General features: G+C 36.9%; 1 protein-coding gene across 2 annotated transcripts in view; it reads left to right on the top strand.

Moving 5' to 3' along the window:
* The first annotated feature begins 1,715 nt into the window (after positions 1 to 1,715).
* The window catches only part of LOC139708940 (uncharacterized), a 59,304-nt gene continuing 36,211 nt past the window's right edge, over positions 1,716 to 24,808 (top strand). The window contains exon 1 of one of the 2 annotated variants that reach the window (XM_071620907.1): positions 1,716 to 1,973. The gene's annotated coding sequence lies outside the window, so the exon portion shown is untranslated. Of the gene's footprint in view, positions 1,974 to 7,205; positions 7,320 to 24,808 lie in introns of those variants that run through there. The other variant, XM_071620908.1, reaches the window with a different exon arrangement.

Genomic DNA, 24,808 nt, shown 5'->3' with positions numbered 1-24,808 from the left:
TTGAACTTGTTCACAAAACAGAAATATATGTGGATACGTCTCGTCCTCCTTTTTACAAAAAGAACATAATTCATCAGATACAAATCCAAATCCATAAAGGTGCTCTTTAATGTATAAAGCACCATGAAGTAACTTATATTGAAATTCACTGTACTTACGACAAATTACTGTACGTCTTATTCTCAAAAATATTTCCTTGATTTCTTCCCTACCAAAGTTATATTGATTACACCCATGTCGTATTTGTAAATTGTGATCTTCCTAAAGTTGTCTAATGAAATAATCATATATTTTATAAGAATTTAACACACACGCACGCACACGCACACGCACGCACACACACACAGGCTCAAACGCAAATAAATTTTTTTTACAATTCACTCGTATTGTTCATGATTGTGTTTCATGAATTACGCCCATATTGCGTCATTGCGTCCCACTTCCATCTCCCTTTTAGCTTGATCATTCCCCTTTCCACACTCTCATTTTACTCAACTTTGCTCACATTTGTATGTACCTTTGCGTCTCTCCATTTTCTTTACTTTTCTTCCAATTTACTCATAATTATTCTTATGTACCTACCTCTCGTCTCAGCATCTTCTTTTTCATTAAAACTTTGATTGTAACAGAGAAACTTGCAGTAATTAGAGGTCTGCAACATGAGAACTTTGTTCTTTACTTAGGTATACAGTAGTATTCTATAAATCTCTGGTTATGACTGACTTGTTTAGGCCTTTTTCTGACATTGCATGTAGACATTTTGACCTTATCCAGCAGTCACTTGGTAGTGGTTACTATATGTTACTATTTACGGAATGATGAACAAATTTACAAAATGAATTAATGTGGAAAATGTAAATGGCGAAGCTGGGGACAGAATGTTTCCTTAAAGTCTTTCACCATCTACTTCAATTGGCATAAAACTGCATGAATATTGGTACAGAAAATTTACTCTATGATCGCATGTTGTTAAAATGTGCCTATAGCTACGTTTTATTTAGATCTTTAGTTCCAAATATTGGTGTCAGTGTTATGTTTGCATGATGTCAACAGACCTTCAATTTTGATTATGGTATGGACACATTTTGCTGACTTCTGACTGGTGCAAAATATCTGGTGTCAGATCTTTCTCAGTTTCAATATTGACTGTGGAATTGTTGAGGGATCTTTGCCTATGACGTCTGAGGGATTTCATAACGGTTGGTCTTGTTTCACAAAATGCATTTTAATTGTCAACGTGAAGACGATTGAGCGGCGGACATTTCCGCCATGAATATTAAACAACCAATAAAATGTGTACTGAGAAACGGGAGATAATCCCTCCCCCCCCCCTCTCTCTCTTTCTCTCTCTGTTTCCTTCTCCTCACGCCCCCCCCCCCCTTCGATCACGTGTCCTTCCTGTATGACATTTAATTGTTATCATCAAGATTCAATGACAGGGGTACGATCAATTTCGACGTTTAGCTCAGAAGAATAAACGTCATACAGTAGCAACCAATCAAAGACTTTCACAATGCAAACAGATGTACACCTGCAATCGACCGCTCCACCAATCGGGCAAGGAATTGCTATCAGCAGTATTATGACGTCACGCATGGCGCTGGGCCCCAACACACACATGCTCGAAGATGGATGCTTTTTGACTGTGTGGTTCGTGGTGTGTGGCGTATATAAAACCAGCGCGTGCAATCTTGCGTGTCCCTGGTATGCACCGAAGAGTGAGCTCGCCCCAGCGCAAAGTGACGACGACTTTTTTTTTCCCCCGGCGCCGTTCAAGAGGCTCTCAACAAACGAAGAAAAAGAAAAGCAAAAGGGAGGAAGAAGGAAAGCCCATCAATATTGGTACATAATCGGATTCCCTCCCATCTTGTTCGCGATATCATCTGTGGCATTACAAGCAGCTGCAAACTCAGGTGCCGTCAAACGAGGTGATTTTTTTGCCGCGGCGGATGTCGGTTTGATCTCACCTGCAGGTAATAATGGTTTCTTTTGTGCAGCTGTTTCATTGAGTTTCAGTTTACAAAGTCGAGACTTCTTTCAAAACTATCATGTCTGGAGCATTATTGTTTGTTTGTGCGCTAGTTTGATTGGATAATGCATGATTTGTCCATGTTTTCTATGCTTGACAGTTTTATTACATCATATTATTGAGACTAATAAAGTTATATGACGACTCGAATGCATCTGGTAAAATGCCTCGTATGATTCGTGTAACCCCGTGTGGCGCCACTAGAGTATAGGCTCTAGTGGGTAGCAATATCATTGCCTCGTACAGCCAAGGCATAAATATGTGGAACCTACTGAACTATTTCAAAATAGTTATTAGATGAATTTGGATATAAAAAAAGATGAAGCAATATCGATATCAATTACTTCCACTTACCAGAGGCTGATTGATAAAGAGTTTGACAATTGCAATTTTGTTATAATTTCCAATCAATAGTTGACATGCACGAGGAAACAAAGTGCCGGTACAACTTTCAATGTCTCGTTTTGCACACGACACGTTGGAGTAGGTTCAGCGGTTTGGCCAAAGCGTACATTATATCATCCGCAGTTGAACCTTCAAAGCATCGTAATGACGTCTTCTCAATACTGCATGACAAAACCAATTACCAGTCATAAATCACAGTGATTGCCTCATAATGTTTGATTTGTCAGCATTTTCTCTTTATTATCAATGAGTGTACCGCAAAGTAAAAGTCGCCAGCGATGTAAGTCACTGTTAGTGGTAATTTAAAAATACATATATTTAACGACATTATGAAACATATTTAGTCTAACGTTTCCTGTTCACAAACTTCTGACGTCACTTGGTGTTTACACAATAACGAGGGCTAGAAAAAAATGTTGGAAAAATATTGCAAAAAAATCTTTTCACCACTTTACGACTAACGATTAACTATAACCGAAATTAAATCAAACATTAAAATGATATGTTTCTGTCAAGAATTCCTGTTGCATTAATACATTATGGGATATTATTTTTGTTTGTTTGTTTTCATGTCATCAGTGATGAAATTAACCAAACAATAATGTTACCCACATCCTTTCCATCTTGCGTGTTTATTTTCCTGACAATCCTTCATGTGGTTACTGTATAAGATAGCAGTGAAAACAAGATGGCGGTGAATACTAAATGCCTTACATGAGGCAGCGCATCGATGTATTCTTTATTTATTTATTTTGTTTTGTTTTAGATGCGATCTTTAATCTGGAGATATTGGCATCGGTCTGATGTTAATATCACCTTTCAATCATCAATGGAGAGCACCTAAAATAATGGCTGCAATCTTTCCGTAATCACTACATTAGCACTGCAGGTTTGAAACAATGCTAATGCTGCCTCTGAGAAAGAACCGTTAGGCACATGAGCCCTTTGTGTGTGTGTGTGTGTGTGTGCGTGTATGTGTATGTCATCTCTCCTCTCCGATTTTGATTTGATATTCTGGTATTTGCTTCATAAGCAAAGAACCGTAACGTCTCTTGTCCATCCAACCACGAAAGGTTGTCAACAAAGCGTGGTGAAAGCAGCAAGTATTAATTATGTTCAGGACTGCGATATACACTTTGGCGTAATATCAAAAAATCCTAGTCAAGCGAGGTATGTGGGAGGAGATAACAACTCATGAGATGAGTAAAATGCGCATTTTCACGTACAATCAAATTCTGCACTATGCAAGAAAATTTTATTTGTATTACTCTGGGTATCACGTTTCCATATTATTGTTAGCTGCATGGGGTTAGCGCAATCGCCAAAAGCAGCAAGTTACTTGTGTACAGTCTTGATAGAACTAAATAGTTGATGATTATTATATGCGCTATACTTTATACTGTCCTATATGGGAATTTTAGAAGTACCTCTTCAATTGTAACTCCTGAATATGAGTGTTTGATTTATTTCTCCTCCAACATAATTTCGTACATAAATCAAGATTCTTTTCAGTATAATATTACAATATATAGAATATCGGTATACAGATGACAATAATTATACATGATTCGAAGAAGGAAAATACATGTGTGAATTAATCCCATTTACAAATTAATATATATCGTATTAACAAATTTCCAAATTATTACCAGAGAAATTATGCGGAAGGACTGCCACTATAAGCTGATGCTTGAACACGTGGCAGCCCAGGAAACCTGCCTACATACATATAAACATATTTTATTTAGTAAAATACTACTGAACATATAAATGCATTATGTTTTATATTCTAGTGCATAGATACTAATAAAGATATGGTGAATTATGATTATCAGTATGTCAAAAGGAAGAAAATGAAAGATTACCATTAGTAACTGTCCTCGCTTACAATAACATTAATCAGTATAAACGCATCGAACCTATTACAAGCCGACTATGAGTATGGTGTTTATTATGTTCATGATAGTGACAGGATAGGCGTTAAGGCTAAAGGCTCGGTCACAAATGCCTTTACGAACTGCTACGAACGCCGTACGAACGATTTTTAGACAATTTCGTGACATCTTCTTAAGAAGGCCGTACGAAACCAGCGTTCGTAGACCGTTCGTAAGTTCGTAGCCTGGTCGATGGTCTTGTCCAAGATTTTTTTAAAACTTCGTACGAAACCCTCTCTTCGTAAGGCGGGAGTAGGAACGTCGTACGAACATTGTAAGAACTACGCAAGATTTTGTAGGATCGAGAGACAATTCTAGAAGCCTTAAATTCTTACGATGATTGTAAGAACGTCTTAAGTTGTTCATAGAGGGCTCTTACGTCTTTCATAAGATGGCCGTAAGTCTAACGAAAGAATAAAGCTACGGTCACAAAGCTTTGTACGAATGATGCGAATGTTACTGTTCTTAGGAATTCTGGAATTCGTAGAGATTCGTAGATCGGACACAGATTCTTACGGCCTTCTTACGAATTTCGTACGAACGCTTTTTAATTCGCAAGAACAACTTAAGACCTTGTAGAGTCTGTGCCCCATCTCTATGAATCTCTACGAACTCCAGAATTCGTACGAACAGTTACATTCGTACGAAGCTTTGTGACCGTAGCTTAAAACTGTGGTGGTATGGGTTAAAGTAGATGTAATAATCATGTTCTTCAATCATCGCTCAGGAGTAACCCGTCAATCTGGTGCAGATGCTCCTCATGCATAGAGAAGAAATACGAGTTTGCCGTATTATACATTGAACGGTTAGACCATGATGTGAATATACGCATATATATATATATATATATATATATGTATATATATATATATATATATATATATATATATATATATATAATAATGTAATACACACAACATTTTGAATGTCACTCCTTCAACCTTTTCGTAAATGTTCAATCTAAAACTCAAAATGCTGGATTTACCATTTCTGAAATGATAGTTCAACATCTTGAGTGTTAAATTTAACATTTTAACAAAAGGTTGGAGGAGTGACGACATTTAAAATGTTGCTAAACCATCTCATTTTTAGAGTGGACATAAATATGTAATAGAGTCATTTATATGAATAACACACACACACACACACACATACTATCGTATACACAGGCAAATGTATAGAGTTAGGGATGGGATAAGAAGCATACCAATTCTTGTTAAGTTCAGATATTTGCAATTAAAGCTACTAAATAAAAGAAGAAAACGATAAGAAAATGTGTGATTTTGTAACCATAAATTCAAGAATATTAACTGTTATTTCACAAGTGAGATATCGCGAGAAAGGTTTTATTTTGCTCTGTTTGACGACAGACTTAATTTAAAATGTTAAAAGTTTTTGTAAACAAACTCTTTATAAATATGTGTTATATATATATATATATATATACATATATATCATTTCATATATAACATATACTATATATCATATTCTATGATATATTATATATATTTACTCATTTATTCATCCATAATATACAAGTTCTAATTTAAGTTATATCGTTAAGTATGATTCTGTTTGAGTGATGTATAAATCTGGTAAATACAGAGTTATGGTGTGTAAATAGATGGAGACATGAATTGGTGAGAACATATGGAAAATGAATTAGAGACAGGCTTCGCGAGAAAAAAAGAAATATAAGTTTACCCTTTCAAATGTTTGTTTGTTGTTTTTTGTTTGCCATGCTGTCGCACGGTCTCCTCTCTCTTATTTGAGTACTTTTGTGTATGTTTTGAGCAGCCCACTGCTATCTCATAGTGCATTACAAATTTGAATGTCTAATGCTGTATTCTTCACTTTGTCTTGCTGATTATGGGACACATTTTAGTTCAAACACTTCAGATTCATGTACGACAGGAAAGACATTCCAGAAGGCAATCTTTATCATAAGAAGATATTGCCTGAGTATTGCTGTTTCAGCAAGGGATATACCATGCAGTTTACAGTAATCAATCGTCGAAAGATCTTTTTGAGAGTGCTTTTTCTGCACTGATGAAGTTTTCAGCTGTGACAGGTCACATTGAGTGATGCTATAAAAGAGTTGTGTGGTTTTTTTTCTTATGATACCTCACACCCGCGAACAATTCAGAGAAAAATGAAGTCCTCATGTGACCTTCTTGTAAGACGTAAAAGGAGATTTATGTGTGATGAAAGTTCACGTCATAAAAACCTTTTCTCTAACCTTTGATTCTTACCCGAGTCATATTAGGAATTCTTATCGATGCTATTATGCTAGTTTCCCGACTTAAATTGACGGTGTGTCATCAAATTTGAGGCGGACTCAGGAATGTTTGTTTCCGGCGTCAAGTTTCTGGTAGATACTATCCGGTCAATCAAAATTGGCAACGTATTGACTTTTCACCAGCTTTCATCATTAAACCTCCAACATGGTTCACCTGCAGTCCGGAGTGAATTTTACGTCAGTCCCAGACAATCTTTACACCTTAGCGCCATTATATTTTTCCCACTTCTTTATTCATCTGTGAGAATAGGGATTTCATTTCATTCCATTTTTTTTTTTTTTTTTTTTTGTCGCCGTCAACGAAAACATTTTCCGGTATTTATGTCAGATGTGAGATGTATTTCTCATCCCTTTCCCATTATTTGTGCTGCATGTGTGCTAAGAAACATTGGTGGGGCGAGACTGACACGAACTGAAGCTTAAGCTCAAATCACTTTTAATGTCGCTGTCACATCCAACTACTGCCTCCTACACCCACGCAAGCGATAATTATATTCCAGTCCTTCTGTCGCTATCAGGGTCCAGGAATAAACTATAGAGTATGAAGTAGTATAGCATTATACCGGTGAAGTGATTCAGGACGGAACACGTAAGAGCTGGGTGGTTCGACACGCCACATACCATATGGTATTCTGCTGGTATACGAAGCAAGGTATTGCTCACTTTCCCACTTTTTCTTCAGTTTTAACACTAATACCGTCGATACGTATAGATGTTGACGAATTACGAAAACGACATATTAATGATATTTACCTTGCATACTAAAACTACTGGAATCAGTTGATTATGATTGAAATAATTATGTTCCTGATTGTCATATCTATTTCATATCTTGCTGGTGATGGTATTAATAGTTTCTGTGATGACCTTCTTTGTTGTATGAGCTCATTATTGAAGTTTCTGCTGGTATACGAAGCAAGGTATTGCTCACTTTCCCACTTTTTCTTCAGTTTTAACACTAATAACGTTGATACGTAGATGATGACGAATTACGAAAACGGCCTATGTTCACCTTGCATACTAAAACTACTGGAATCAGTTGATTATCATTCAAATAATTATGTTCCTGATTATCATATCTATTTGATATTTTGATGGTGATGGTATTAATAGGTATAGGTAAGTATGTATATGGATGCATTTTATTAATAAATAAAATCGAATAAAAAACAAATCAATTATGAAGAAGATATTTTTCATTCTTTTTAGTAAGGTTAATCATGAGATAATTTTTTGATTGTCCATTTAAAAAAAAAAAGAACAATCTATTCATTAATAATGAGAAGGAGGGTCAAATTAATGCCCTCTTTGTGTTTATTTCTCTTCAGCAATATGTGCTCTTTCAGTGAGATCTCTGGAACATCAATGCTCTCTGATAGCTTGTGACAAAAATACAAAACTCTGCTGCACGAGTGGTATCCAAAATCAAGAAACATGAACAAATCTCACCAGTTTTAAGAAGCTTACACTGGCTTCCAGTGAAAAATCAGATTCAGTTTAAGATACTGTTATTAGCATTTGAATGTTTCTATATGATTGCTCCACATTATTTAAGGGAGCTACTTCAAATCTATGTTACACACCAGAAAGAAACCTACGATCAAAAAGTAAAGATTTGTTTGTTATTCCAAACAGAAAAACCAAATTTTACGGAGAACGAACATTTGCATTTAATGACCCTGTTTTATGGAATAATTTACCTCAGAAATTGAGACAAATCACTGATATGAATAGATTCAAGTCTGCCTTGAAAACGCATTTGTTTACAGTGTAAGCAAAAATGAAGCTCGGTACCATCACTGTAATTGGAATTATATGTTCTTGTTACAATCTTTTCATTTTTTGAGTGCATAGGGACATTATCACTATGTGTTATGCGCTATATAAGTACTGTCAATTATTATTATTAGCTGTGATAATGTATTATGCTGTTGATACATACGAGACTTACGGTAGCTCTCTTCTTCCTCGTACTTCTGCGTTTCCTCTCCTTTACTCCTATTATTTCTTTATTGTCTTCCTGCGACACCCTCCACGTGTCGACCACAGTAGTATAAAATGCAGTGATTATGGCGTAATTATGATATGATAATTTATTGTCTTCCTGCGACACCCTCCACGTGTCGACCACAGTAGTATAAAATGCAGTGATTATGGCGTAATTATGATATGATAATTTATTGTCCTTCTGCGACACCCTCCACGTGTCGACCACAGTATAGTATAAGATGTAGTGATTATGATATAATTATGACATGATAATTTATTGTCTTTCTGCGACACCCTCCACGTGTCGACCACAGTAGTATAAAATGCAGTGATATGATATTGCAATGTCATATGATGTAATTACAATAATATGATAATCATGATATATGATATAAAAATTTTGCATGATATATTATACACTCTAAAAAAACAAATGGTGAATCAACATTTTTAAATGTTGCCACTCCTCCAACCTGTTTGTAAATGATGTAATGTGTTGAATTTAACATTTTACAAAAGTTTGGAGGTCCTGAGTGAAAACATTTAAAATTTTGATTTACCATTTTATTTTTTAGAGTGTAGTGTGGAATGCGATGATTGATAGCGTTGAATAGCGCACAAAAAAATAAAAGACGTTAAATGAACAACGAAGCCGAAACACTACTTTTATTGGTTCATTACCATGTCACCTTTAATTTCGAAATTGACTATTTAATGAAGAGTGCCTAGAACACTGAAAAGCACAACGACTCACATTAGAATAATATCCTGATCATTAATTGACATATACCCCGCTCCTTTCGTTAACATAATTGGTACTTATCAGGATTGCTTTATCCGAATTACCGCCAACCGACTAATTACTGTTCATGAATGTGTATGTATGCAAGTGCATGAGAGCTTGCACCTGTAAAGTGTGTACGTCTCAGTCATGTCAGTGTGCGCGTGCACATAATCGAGTATTTGAGCGTGTTCATGAGTGCATGAAAAGAACAGCAAGAATTACGTCTTCATCTAACATCGAATTATAATATTTCTTAGCAGTTTATAAGTGTCATAAACTATGTCTGCAAAAAAAAAAAGACAAAACTATACGCTTACATCAATAATTTCTGGCAACATCGTTGCAATCACTTGCGATTTTTGCACGCACTAAAGATAGAGGAATTGCTTGTAATGATATTTAATGTCCGGACCCCTCTTTATATTATGCAGTCAGAAATGTGTATCCTTGCAATAGAAGAAAATGACACATGTCTACAATGGATGAGACATTTGAAAATAAACGAGTCGTCAGAATGTCTTTTCATTACGGTTTAAAGTGTCGCATGAAATTTGCCTTAAAGCCTTTGATAACCCAAACTAACACATTGTAAGGATGCATCGGAGGTCATGTCATAACTTTTGTACTAGAAAAAAAAAAGGAGCAACGACAAAGCTCGTTACGCTAAACGTGTCGTCAATCCTACGGCGAGACACTTGTACATGAATGATTGAAATCCAAACATTACAGTACTTGGTGACGCGGCGCGCCGATCAATAGTCCGGTCAGCATGTGCCAGCGAATTCAATAGTCTCGAGTTTATGCTTATTCAGGAGTCAGTGGTAGTGTACAAGCGGCAGACGATACGGACAAATATCTATCTTTCTGTAGGGATTTCATTTGATTTTGAATAACATTGTGTGATACCAACACTATACCAAAATGACGAAGCGTCAATGTTAGGAATTACACCGACGTGGCCTCCGTTTTTGTTTTCGCGTTCACACCTCCCTGCGCTGGGGTAAAGGCCTCCAGATGGCCGCCGCGTTATTACCTGCTCGTTTTGGCGGCAACCAGCACCTCATGCGTGGCGCCAAAAATCGTTGACTTTTATGCGTTTTCCCACCTCCTTATCGGCTGCCGTTCTTAAAGCACCGTCTCTTCTGGTCTTTCTAATCCTGTGTCAATAGCTATCCTTCGATCCATGCTGTATATGCAAAATTATTGTGCTCATGGTTCATTGCATGGAGTATAGTATATACCTTCCAATACAATCCATCGATCAAGTGGTCTTAGTACCAATACTTAATTCAATCAACCGATTTTCCAACAATAGCATCTACTGATCAGTCTACTATTGTTTAGCGAGCATTCATCAATTAATCAATCAATCAATCAATCAATCTATCTATCTATCCATCAATCAATCAATCAATCAATCAATCAATCAATCAATCAATCAATCATTCAATCAATCAATCTATCTATCTATCTATCTATCTATCTATCTATCTATCTATCTATCTATTCAAGACAGTGCTTCTGCTGGGATGAATTTAAGATTACATGGTCAGAGTTTCAGCATTTTCACTTAATTCTGAAGAGCATCATTTCCTCAAATCAATGCCATTGAAAAGGACATACATGCTGCACCTATACTGCTTCCAAAGTTGTTCAGCTATTATCATGTATTTGTATTGTATAAGAAGAACAAAAGAGAAGTAGTGAAGAGTAAGACATAAATTGGAATGTATACATATCCATAGGTGTATAATAGAATAATGGTGAATGGGCGCCAGTGAATTATCTAGCCGGATATAAGGTTAATTGATAACGAGAAGATATATTATAATCATAAAGATGGGTAAAAGAGATCTAGCGTGGCCGCGTAGACAAAGCTTTATAATCATCATAATCATCGAAGATCAAAACATCTGATATCGAATCATATAAGCACTTTGCTTTTGACTTACCCACCTCCCTCAGGACGATTTTCTACGTCCTAATACACGCATACACATCATTAATTTCACATATCGATTTTACACACACAAGCACACACGTACAACGTTACACATATTGACCTATGGCATACACCTTTTTTTCGCTGGTAAATGTTCTAATTAAGTTTGTTTCTGAATCTTTAAAGCTTAATGGGAATATAGCTTTCTCATAATATCTTATATGCTCCAAGAGGCAAATTGCGTAGTGGCGCACGCACAAATACATAAATATTTACTAACCAACGTACAAACAGTTAAATTAAAGTTAGGGTCTGTTTTAATGCAAAACATGGTCATACAAGATGTTTACGATACATTTTGTGGACGTTGTGAAGTGAATGGTCTTCGCATATTAAGTACTCTGAATTATATCAACTGTCGCATCTAGAAACGAGAGCAAGTGAACTGGTTGTGTGTTTCCCTCTTTGTTCTTCCGTTCTATACATATCTCTCTTAGTAGGCATAACTATAGACATGATAAAGACTATCATTTTCCTCGTCTTTAAGTAAGAATCCAAGTACTCCGTCTGGGTGTTATTATCTTTCAATCAAATGGTACTTCACACGTGAAATGAGTTGTGGAATGCGTCTCGGTTTGTATCCAATTTGTCCACCGCGAGAGAGAAAAGCGTTAAAGCAGAACCAAGAAGAGTTAGGAAAAGGGCGTGATTTTGTTTTCTACCCGGGTTTTAGATCTGACGATGACTTCTGTTTCAATGGCGTATCTCTTCATGTTTGTAATCAATTCATAAGCTGCCTTATTCTTAGGGACAATGTTCATTTTCTTTGTAATAAAGGTGAATACGTCTTCTTTTCACTTAACGTTACCTGAATCAAGGGAAAATCTTATTAGTTTCTCATGAGAAGCTCTCTTTACCATATATCTACAACATTTATTATCTATAGCCTGACAAAACTGGCGACTATGTTGTTCACTCGAAATTTAAGCACAGAATAAAAATCCACCCCCCCCCCCCCTCGCATAGGATCTAGCACAGACTAATCCGCTGGTTGCTATGCCTATAATCAGCAGTGCAATCAATCAATCGCATTTTCTTTGTCGCCGATACAAATCTTCAATTTCCAGAGCCCACACATTCTAGGTTCTACATAGTCAAGTCCCTTGGACCCTGTAATCCGGAGACGCCTCCCACCTACACCGTATGTTATAAGGTGTTTTGCTTCTTGTCAGCGTTAGATCCTATTCTATTTCTTTATAGGTTTGGCGGAAGAGAGAGAGAGTTGAATGAATAGACAGATGTCTGTCGCGGTGACAGAGGACGTTGTTAAGGGAAAGTGAGGCCAATTAGGTCGGCAGCTTACTTAAGTCACACCTTACGCAAATAATCCACCTAACCGGAACACAGAAGACACTGCAGCACCTTGGGCAAGCTTGGTGGAAGGAATCTTCAAAGTGACATGATTTCAAGCATTGCTGTCACCAAAGTTTATTATTAACTATGCCTTATTTTGTAATAATGGAATTGCAATAAGTCTGCACTAATAATGCGTTCAGTCATCACTAAGATACATATCTGATTGTTTTTCTAGAGGTAATAAAGCTTTGATCCCGTCTCACGCTAGTGTTCTTATACTCCATAAGTTTTCAAGTTTTTGAAGAAAAAACAACAACATATAACAGCCAGACATCTGTGTTGTAATTTTTTTTTACAATGTGTCTTTGTGCTACGTCTCTTCTTATGCACATCTACTTATTGTTACTCCATTGATAAAGCATGGATAAACATACAATTAAAGGAGAATGAAACCTAAGTGTCGAAGGAAATGCTGTAATATCAGTAGAACATATCAGCGAAGTTTGAGGACAAAGAATTCGTTGAAAAGTTAAACATTTTCAAAAATTTCTCTGCCGCCATCGCTGGATAAGAAGACTACAGCATTATCGTGACGTCATGCATACACACTTTTCTAACATAATGACTTAATTCTTTCAGAAAACAAGGAAAATTCTGTCGCTGGCAATTCCTGGTCTAAGTCGAGCAATATTATGTAAAAGGTTTTAAGTTCCATGAAGCATAACAAAACTCACAGAATGCGAAGTACCATTGCCCATAACGACCAGTGCTCGCATGTATTTCTCTGAAACCCAATCTTTGTTAACTCCTTCCCAATTTGCTACTTTCTGGTGAGCTGTGTCATGTCACCATGTTTGTGAAAACACAGACTGGCCAGTCACTGGCGTATATTGGGTGAAAGCCAGTGGAACTTCTTAATAGGCTTGCTGGGTGTAATGATTTGAAATTCCTAGTAGGGGAGTCAAGTCCAGCCACACCTTACACCTCGCCTTTTATTTGCACATCAAAAAGCGACTGGTGTTGAAGGGGTCAAGTAGATTCCTGAACCAGAAGAAATTTGCCTTGCTTCACGTATATTTTGACGATTTTCAATGGCGAAGGAAGCAAAAAAAAAAAGAAGAAAAATGCTTGCAGTCGCTCATTCTTAAAGTGTTCGTACACTGTACTCGAGACATCAACAAACCTTTGCCAAAAGGTCGCAAATCACATCAAAGTAATGGCTTTTCCCCTTTTTGTTATCATAACTTTTCATTTCCACTCTATTTTCATTTCATTTATTTTCCATATCCCAATAATACAAAATCACTACAACCTAACAATAATTATTAATGCATATCCACCCCTTCACCTTCTTTTCCCATAGCCGGTGAACTTCAGTGCAATAGAATCTGTTCCCAGGATCCATTCTAGATAATTTCATTTTAAGCAGTTAAGTGCTTTGAGCCTTCTGTTTGCTCTCTGACTGAAAAAATGACATTTCTATTATAATATTCATATTTCGGCCATCAATCGCATGGGTTGGCATAATGGAGGGGACTTCAGATCTACGAGAATGTCACTTAACATGTAGTAGTCGTGAATCTAAAAGATGATTCACGTATATGAGACATACTCTCACGTTCGACAAAATCTTCCGTTCCAAAGGAATGAATGAATGAAAAGGTATTTTTATTGGGTAATATCCACAGCAGCCCGCAGGCTGAATTGCAGACGTTTTGCATGAGTCTGTATGAGAATATTGAAATATGTATATATATATATATATATATATATATATATATATATATATATATATAATATATCAGGGCTCCACACTAACTTTTTTGTTTGGTGGCCCGATGTGGCCACCAAAATCCTCAATTTCAAAGTTTTGGTGGCCCGAGAGAATAATCTGGTGGCCCGAAAAAAAAGTATTGAAAGTCCTTTTTTTTTTAAATGAGTCAAATATTCAAGTTTTATCATAGTAAGAACTGGAAGTTTGACATATCTACTCATAAATAAGCCTCAACAAAGTCGCAACACTCACTCTCAGGCACTCATTTAGTCCTTTTTATCCATCCTTTAAACAAATTTAACTGCTAATTTCCGGCGCAAAAAGTTACAAATTTATTGACATACTTTTAAAAAAAATTGGTGGCCCGAGGCGGGCCACCAAATTTGCCTTTTTTTGAAATTTGGTGGCCCGACTTTCATTTTGGGTGGCCCCGGGCCACGGGGCCACCGTTAGTGTCGAGCCCTGTAAAGATGCATAGAGAAAAAAATAGAAAAGAAAGACAGATAATAATTATATCAATCTTAGATATTGCACTGTGAAATTGACCTTTATAAAAAAATGATTATAAAGTATGTCAACAATTAAAAGTATCAACGTCATTCCTTTTGTTTGTGTTCCTGTACATTAATGAAATAACATTAAGAATGAGACAGTGATAGGTGTAAAGGTACTTTGCCAGTGCTATTTTCTTAAGGTTAACTCTGAAGTTGCAAACATGCCATAACATGTGTGACATTCGTGGTTATGTGTGTGTGCGCGCTTTCTTGTGCTTAAACACTACACTTTTCAAATGTGTAGACATTTTCCATCAATTAAACGCAATCTATACCATTTATGTTGAGCCGTTGAATACTTATGTCGCTATAAATCATATCTCAAGTTCTGCAAATATCATCATTTTGAACAGCAAGTATGGCAAGTGAGATTAATCGACTAACCCTCAAAAGACAAAATCTGAGAATCTTGATGCTCATTGCAATACTGTTAAAAATGAAGTAAGACACTGGATACCGGTTCAATCAAATTTTGGCACGGGTAGTGCTCTTAAATGATGACCGTGTGGTTGATCGATAGGGATGGTCAATAATCACACCCGCCATAGGGAAGAAATTCCAAGGTGACATATCTCGGGACCGGGGGCACGGCATGTGTGGAGAGAGGGGATACGAACCATAATGAACATAGTGCTTTAATGGGTGCACACTGCGGTCTTTGCTTTCATGTCACACACATTTCAATTTGCCATTAAATTCAATTCGTAAATGTCATCATAATCATACAATCTTAGAAGCGTTTTAGCATGTTTCAAGATGTTGATAGTTAACGGATTCCGTGCTTTATCATCGACACAAATTGTTTGTGTGTTTTTTTTTTATAGTTAGAATCTTTCTGCAATAACATCATTTTCATTTTATCATGATATCACAATCACTTCTCTCGAAATGACTTTCACGTCAGAAAGATGGAGCTGAGACATTAACAGACGAGAGAAAAGTAGCTTTCAAGATAAATACTTTGATTTAGATTTGCCCTTATACCTATATCAATAACATAATATAATGCACAATAACAACAGATGAACGTTTTGGGGAGCTTTTTAATGTGCTTCAAAGCGGCTTATCAGTAACAAGCGAGACACATTTTAGACGAGTATTTTACATACAGCCCGATCAGACGCCGTGCTTACTTCTGTACAGCGACAGGGCTGTGCGTAGTTATATTTTCCATTGAAATCAATAACATAAAGACAACAATTACCAAAAATGTCTACACTTTAGCACCAAAACACGAAGTGAAATACTAGACAAAAATAACCTTGATAGGTATTCAAATAATTTAGGTAGGGAAAAAGACCTTGATTGGATATATGTATATTGAGAAAGTGCTCATCAAAATAATGGCTGGCACCAGAGCATGACTTGCAATCAGTCACATCGGAAAAAAACCCATAAAATATAAATTCTTAATGGAACAGGGCATGTATTGTTAAATTACAAGGCTTCAAACATCTTTTCTGAGAGAATAGATATAAATTATTGAGATTTCAATCTATTCCTTCTCTCTAAAAAAAATCGAGTGAAAATATTCACTCTTAAAGGAGTGAATACAAAAAAGAGTGAATTTAGAGTGAAACTGGAGTGAATTTTGAGTGAAAATGTTCATATTCACTCATTTTGGAGTGACCTCAGGGATCACTCGAAGATTTTGGAGTGATCCCTGAGATCACTCTAAAACGAGTGATAATGAACATATCCACTCAATATTCACTCCAATTTCACTCTAAATTCACTCTTTTTTTGTATTCACTCCTTAAGGAGTGAATATTTTTACTCGATTTTTTTTTTTTGGGAGTATATTTTCGAGATAAATATCCAATAATGACAAGTTCTTTTTAGATGAAGGGCGCATGTAACGTCCATTTTAACATGGGTAACACCGATTAAGAGATACAAAGTCAAATCTCACAAGAAAGTATAATTTCTACTCTCTTATATCAACATCTATACGTTAATGATAATAATAATAATAATAATTATTATTATTACTTTGGATATAAACTCCAAATTTTATTGTCCGAGAATGGAAATTCTTTTTGCCCAATTGATCGTGGGCCCGGCAGCCACTGAGCAGCGCCAGATCGACGTTGCTCTAACCTTTTCAACTGTTGAACGGCAAACAAGGTAGCAGCAACTCCCATCTTTTAACGTCTTTTGGTATGACGCGGCCGGGGTTTGAACCCACGACCTCCCGATTGTGAGGGCAGCCGCTCTACTCACTGAGCCAACACATCGTTATCACACACTTTTAATCTTGATGTTGTTTCAAATCTCAAATAACAAATTTGATGATAAAAAATGAATGACATAAATTCTATAAGAGTCGAAAATTGAAACAGAATATGCTGCTTCCTTCATTAATCACAAAAATCTTAAAGAATGAACAATTAGACTGATAACGACTAGGAACTGGAGTCGATTTCCGAAGGTTTACCTTTCACAATAAATTTCGCCGTTTTTATTTTCTTGCTTGCACTGAAAACTACAGCCCAACACTTCATAGAGTTCTTGAATCATAAGAGTAATCCCCAAAATGAATAGTGGATATATAAAATAAAAACCAAAGTACAGTAACACTCTAAACCTCGTTTCAATGAAAAGTTTATGTAAGTTAACAAACTTATAGTTTCATTCTTTTCCAGATCAGATCTGCGAGGAAGAGGAATTCTTTCGAGCAAGGAGCACAGATTTCTACGAAGTAAAAGATAAACAATCGATTTCTGTGTCGCGAGGACCACTTTAATAGCTCATCGGGAAAGATAAATGGGGTACAATTGGAAGAATTAACCTCGGGTTTGCTGATGATATTAATTAAGTACTGACTGAGGAGAGCCAGTCAAAGTTGATTATTCGCTGGTTGAATCATATCGTTCTTGAGTTGCAATCCTATTTGCAAAGTCTAAAATAGGGTTTCAGACAAAGCCCGATGTGGCCTGGGCTGTTTAATGAATAAAGTTACCCACCTTATTAATCCGGGATTAATCTACTTTATTCGTCTATCAAATTAAAGCAACAGGCTTGGCATAAGAATTAGCTTTCATTCAAGGCGGTATCTATTACCTCGAATTGCACGACCAGCGATCTATAGGTGCTATAGCCATACTAGGCAAATTTCTTCATAAAAAGAAGCGTCGGTGACAATGGTTACACACACACACACTACCACCACCACCACCAACAACAACAGCAACAACAACACTAGCTTTAACAACATTTGAATATAAGTATGAATATAAAAAAACCCAAATGTATATAATGCATAGCATCCATACATTTAAAGTTGATTATTAAACATCACACGATACTTACTTTTAAGAAGTAAGGTCAAAGAAAGCGAATGCAAGGGGCTTCACAGAAACGGACCCAGGATAAAAACAAATCATAGAGTACTGCATGTTTTCACAAAGCAGCCAAATTTGTTTTTTGAATCTAATCATTTGATTTGATTAATATACCATACCGGTACTTTTTTTTTCCTGTTTCCCCTGTAACTTTATGTTTACATAGGTACGAAAGTCATACTTTAAAATGGCAATCAGCGCATGATGTCTACGATTTTTAAAGCAATATATTCATTCATCAAGTTTGTTATCATTGGATCCCACAATTCATTTCAGATGAGTTGTGGTTATCAATACTTATACAGGGAATAGATAAAAAAACATAAAGATTCTCCAACACATGGCAGTCCTTCTTGTGAAACGCTTTAATTATTGTATATACTGATCGAGTACATACACGGCTTTTTCTCCTTGACGTGCATGAAATTGATCCTCTTCTTCCTTTTCTCAAGAGTTGTGATTTCCTTTTTTTTTCATATTTTAAATTTCATTTAAGTTCACTTTATTTATTTCCGTCATTCGAGAAAAATAAAAATAAACTTTGATATAAACGTATGTACCACATGCAGATCAAAACGATGATAACACAAAATCATTGCTACTATACATATCAGTATAAACTACACAATGATACACCTGACATGCTGACAATGAATGATGAAGAATGGATTGTACATGAGAATGCCTTTATATGGCTTGTAAAACTGTACATACATAATTGATAGAATGTCTCAACTCTTATCGCTCTTAATTATAAGAGTCTGCCGCTTTCTGGGGTAAAATCTTGAATGTGAAGTGAAACAATTATCAGAAGGTTCGTAATCGCCCATCGAAGCGTGTTGTGAAAGACAAAAGTGAATCATATCCTACTTTGAAAGACAAAGAAAAAAAGAGCAAAAAAAGAGCAAAACAAAAATAAAATGGAAAGATACCTGTTCGATCAAGCAAACTGCTCACGTTTCTGGCGACCCATATCTGCATTCAAGCCTCTGTCGCTGGCTGCCATGACGTCTTACTATTGCGGTGAAACTGGAGAGCTTTCCCTCCCATCAATCTACTCCTCCTCTTTGAACCACCAGATTGCACTTTTTTTTTACCATTATACGACTGTTTTTTTCTTTTAACCCATTCCTCAAGAAAGCCAGGTGTGTTGTAGGACTATACTTCAGCTATCTACGAGAATGACCTTGTCTTTTTAGTGGTTTAAGGAATGAAAAAGGACAGTATACTTTAGAGTAATGGTAAGAAAATGGAAAGGGAAAGTATATCACGGAGTAACGTTTAAGAAACACAGAGTGCCATCAAGCGGTGCTACTACGTTTGTTCTGAATTCTAAAGTGAAAGCATCTTCCAATTTGAATTGGAAAATAGGATTTTACTTGTATTTTCGTGTATAGACAACCATGCACAGGATATAAAGTTGAATGTCAATCTCTCTACCACAGAAGAGAGTAAGCTAAATAAGAGATCAACAAGGTAAGCTAAATGTCCTTGCTTTTTCTTTTTCTATCATGATTCAATATATTTATTGATAAAGTCGAGGCAGGCGTAACTCCTGTGAAACAGACAAAATATACGCGAGCAATCACACTCTTTCATCCCATCCTTTTATCATTCTCATAAATTTCACGCAATGTTCATTTGGCTGATAATATGTATTTTGCCTTTTTAAGCCTTTGGAGACTAATTTTGAAAGTTGAAATTTCCATAAAGGTTATAACATATTCTAATAAACGTCTAGACATGGAATTACGAGGTTTTTAAGACCCATGAAAGCTGATTTTGTCCACATGAGCATTCGAATTCTCATTCATCCAAACAGTTGGCTCATCTTCTGCATTTCTTTCACTTCGGGAATTCACGACAAAATCCAAGTCTCAGGGCTACATGAGCGAAAATATTATGTTACGAAAGCTTATCTATCACTTTTCATTTTTCAGAGCCGAACCACCTTGACTGGGCAGTATTTTGATTGCAAAAAATAATTCCGAAATGGTAATCAGTGCCTTGTACACCGCAATTTGATCCGTCATGGGAATGGCACTGCAAGATCTGCAATATCTTTCTGAGTATGTCTGAGTGACCTAGGACGTCTTTATTGAATCTAAATGTAATAACAATACCGTGGAGTAAAGAGATTTATCAGATTATCTGCAATGCAATTATGAGTGACGATCATCAGAGACAACTGAAACATCTGGGTGCAAAAACAAGAAAGTAAACACATAATAAAACGGTAATAAACGAATGGATCCCTCCCCTATCATCATGCCTCCCCCACCCTAAACTCCCCATTCCACCCACCTCCTCCGGCTAGGCTTTTAGTGCGAGTCCTTTAGTATAGGACAAACAATGATTTAAAGAAAACAATCTGCCATCAATGGAAAAGGCCCCCTGTAGTGAACAAGGAATATTTTTCTCCAGTGTCTCATGCGTCCACAAACAAATTACCTTAATATGAAGAAAAGACCCCCCCCCCCCCCCCTCGACAATCTTGACTGGAAAATGCTCAATTTAATCCGTTTAACTCCCGGATGATGGAAAAGGTCTTGTCTCGTGGTTAAAACGCAAAATCATTATTACGGTAAATGATTGCGACATGCCGACGTTATTGATTGAACTGGATTATGATAACAAGACTTCTCCGATTTTAGTCATAATATACCTCCAAATTTGTCTATCTCTGTAGTTTTTTAGCTTTCGAACAATATAATGTGTCGTACAGCATGTGTCGTGGAGGCCGAACAAGAGAGGTACCGTGTGTAGAACGCGTGATGATTGGTCATTAAAGAGCGGAAGAAAAGACGTGAGGACGAGATTAGTTGGAGAGAAAACAAACATTGACGGAACGATGAGTATCTTTGACTGAAACCAAAAATCTACAAGAAGCTGTTAATCGGATGCGGACCAAGGGAACCAGAAGTTAGAGGACACTACTTCTAGGAGAAAAAGAAAAGAAAAGAGGCGTTCTTCGAGAAGCTATAGGCAGTGTTTAACAATGTCACAGTTGCGAACTCACCTCGGAACCCTCGGGTAACAATCAAAACTTAATGAGATCTCTCTCGTTTTCTGTTTAGATGGAAGTCGTTGGACAAAATCTAAAGATCAAAAACTTTGTTGGAGGACCCAAGGGGAGGACAAGCTAAAACTGAACAGCAGTGTATTGGACAAAAAACCCCAATAAAACGATGATGCCTTACATGAATCGTGCTTTATTGACAATATGACAATATTCTCTTGCTGTATGATGACGACAGTAATGGTTTTGATGCTGCTGCCAGTGCACCTGTGAATGATAAAGGTTCATGTCCTAAATGATAGTGGTATAACATGTTCCTGTTGGTAGTAAAATGATGGATGGTGATTCTTCTTTTTTTTTTGACGATAGTTTTATACACATAGATGCGGTTCCGTTATTTGTTTAGTAATATTTTAGTTAATGCTGGTTGCAATGTTGTTGCTGATAAGGAGCAGAAGGAGGAAAAGATTTTGCTCAAGATAGATGAAAGACGTAACTGCCCATTTAGTTACACACTATGTATAATCATGATGTCAGTCTTTCTAACATTGATGATGATGATGAAGATATTGATGATCGTGTTGGTGATGATATATTATGATGGTTTCAATTCATATGAAAATATCGGACGGTCCAGAACTATATTTATTATTATCTCTCTATATGTATCTAAGGCCTACCACATGTATATCTCTCTTCTCTCCCTTTCTCTCTCTCTCTCTCTCTCTCTCTCTCTCTCTCTATCCCTCTCTAGGGCCTATACATAATTATATCACATTCACTTATGTCAGGGAGTGTAGATTTAACGTATTACTCTATTTCAGTAATACGCCAAGTTCTTGTTTAACGGAAGCAGAGGGGCATATCGATATCTTCTCTCTTTCCGGCTGCCTGTAAAGATGCGATTTCTCAGAAAGTAAACATGCTTACTGAACTGCAAAACTTTTCTCGCTGTGATCTATACCTATATGATGCCGCAGTAAAAGAATAATAACAGCCAAGGGGTCTTCTGCTAGTCCCTCCCCATTTAAAGTTCGTCCGCTCAATGAAGCAAAATGGTGACCTGTCCTCTTTGCACTCTTCTAAGTGGAAGATGCGGTATTGGTTACTGACCTGCATAGAACATACAAAAGTGGAATGTTGTTGACATAATTCAAGACTAATTATTGTCAGAGGCACAGGATGCCGGTACAAGGCAAGGACCGCGGAACGTTTTTTTTTTTCTTTATGTGTGCGTGTGTGTGTGTGTGTGTGTGTGTGTGTGTGTATGTGCGTGCGTGTGTGTGTGAAGGAGGGTGGTGTTAAGCCAAGGGTAAAACCCTCCCAATCCTCCCCTTCCCCGCTTTGACATGAATAGTAGTAGAAAGTGGTAGGTTGGTTCTTTTTTGTCTTCTTTTTTTTTTAGAACTGTCTTTCCTTTCGTTTTTGAATGTACTCTTATTTGTATCTTGAATTTTGAGAACCCAAGATGTGTGTGTGGGGGAGGGGGGGGGGGGGGTAGAGACTCCAGACTTCCTCCCCCTTCAAGAGTCACGTCCCATGTCATAAATGTACCTGCAGAAGAAGTATTGCACAAATCGACAAAGAAACTAATGCTTCAAGTGACGAGGTCTGTTTAGATTCTTTTGAAGTTTTAATCGTTAACATTGGACGCGCGCATTTTCAAAATTCCATTTTCGTTTCCAGTTTGAGTTATCCTGTCTCTTTTACCACTTCTTACTAACTCGTGATTGTCGTCTGTCTTCTACATTTTTTTGTCGTAATGTGGACAAGTAAAGGAAGTATATGCCATCCTTTATGCTACAGTGATTGAAAGCTCCCGTTCTGTTCCATTACTACCATCATAACTTATCAAAATGCTCCTCGTCCATTTCCCCCTCTTTGATGGGCAGTCATCTTCCATTTCCGTCAGGGCGACCTGGTGGTTAGCGGTGTGCACTTTTGGTACACGACACTCACAGAATCACAGATCTCCCCATAACTCCGCGATATCGCCCAGAATGCAACCAACTGCTCCTGAGTGGTATATTATACGAGCTCTCTGGGTACACCAGCATGTGAGTTGCATGCAAGTTCCAGCCGAACAGACGGGGTAGAAACTTCGAGATTGGTCACTGGATAATGATTTCGAGGATTTTTTTTATTTCAATCATGAGGCCGTTACTACGTCGGATGTGTAAATGCAAGGTTGAACCGTGACGTAACTGATTCTTTGAATTTGAAACAATACTCACAAACACATAATTATATAGATAGATAAGAAGATAAATAGATAGATAGATAGATAGATAGATAGATAGATAGATAGATAGATAATAGATAGATAGATAGATAGATATATAGATAGATAGATGGATGGATGCATGGATGGATGGATGGATATATGGATGGATAGAGAGGGGAGGGGGGGGGGAGATGATGAGCCTGGGGATGAAGGATTCTCTTGTCTGTAGGAACGTGATTTGCATCCACAAGTTCGAAGCGGACTAAGTATAGACTCGCCGCACAAAGGGAGAACTAGGACATGGATTGAACCGTAAACCAGGGAGCTGTGTGCAATTGAGTCTCAGGACTACTTCTGATTGTTGCGAGGCTGTGGTGTGTTTGATTGGTCAATATGACTCTTTTCTCCGTCTCTGAAGATGATTTGAATTTTTGTTTCATAAAGAACTTTTTAAAATTGTTTTTAAAAGACAAAAAAAAATGTTTGCAGATAAAACGATATTTATTAAAATTTTAAACATTTACGCCCTTTGAACTACTATGATGTATTTACAACAAAGCTCACGCCCTTTGAACTAATTTACTATATTGACACGTGAAACGAATGAAAACTTTGTGATTACCCGGAAGGAGGGCTGGATTTGATTTTAAAATACGTTTTACTGAGACAGTGGCTATTATCATCTTTTTGTAAAAATGAAACTTTGGGGATTTTTGGAGATTCTTAGATTGGAGACCAAGTGTATGTTTCCTGATGGATAGATTGGGTGGACCTACAGAAAGCCACTTGTCCACCTTCTGTAAAGTAGGGCTCTCTTCACTGGGAGGTCACTCGTTGTGATGACTGGGAGTGTATAGAAGAGGAAAAAGTGCTCTTGCACTGTAGCTCGGTTGCTATAAGCAGTCATTGCTGGAAGTTGAACGGATTATGGCGCCTCGCTCCACCGATTCCCTCGCTCTTTTACGGCTCCTCCAGGAAATGACGAGTATATCGAGATCTTGCTCCGATCTGGCGCATGGTGTGGCATTACGGCATTTCTGTTAGAAATGAAACAGTAAAATGAAACGAATTTAGAATACTGAGGTGATTGAATAGCAATCTGCAAGCGACAAAATATCGAGAGATTGTGCGTGCTAGAGGCACACGTTTGTAGCT

This window comes from Diadema antillarum, unplaced genomic scaffold (genome assembly GCF_040938485.1).
Source record: "Diadema antillarum isolate AM-2024a unplaced genomic scaffold, OU_Dant_1.0 seq00001390_RagTag, whole genome shotgun sequence".
NCBI classification, from domain to species: Eukaryota; Metazoa; Echinodermata; class Echinoidea; order Diadematoida; family Diadematidae; genus Diadema; species Diadema antillarum.
Note: the sequence above shows the minus strand (reverse complement) of the source record. Positions and strands in the feature narration are given on the sequence as shown.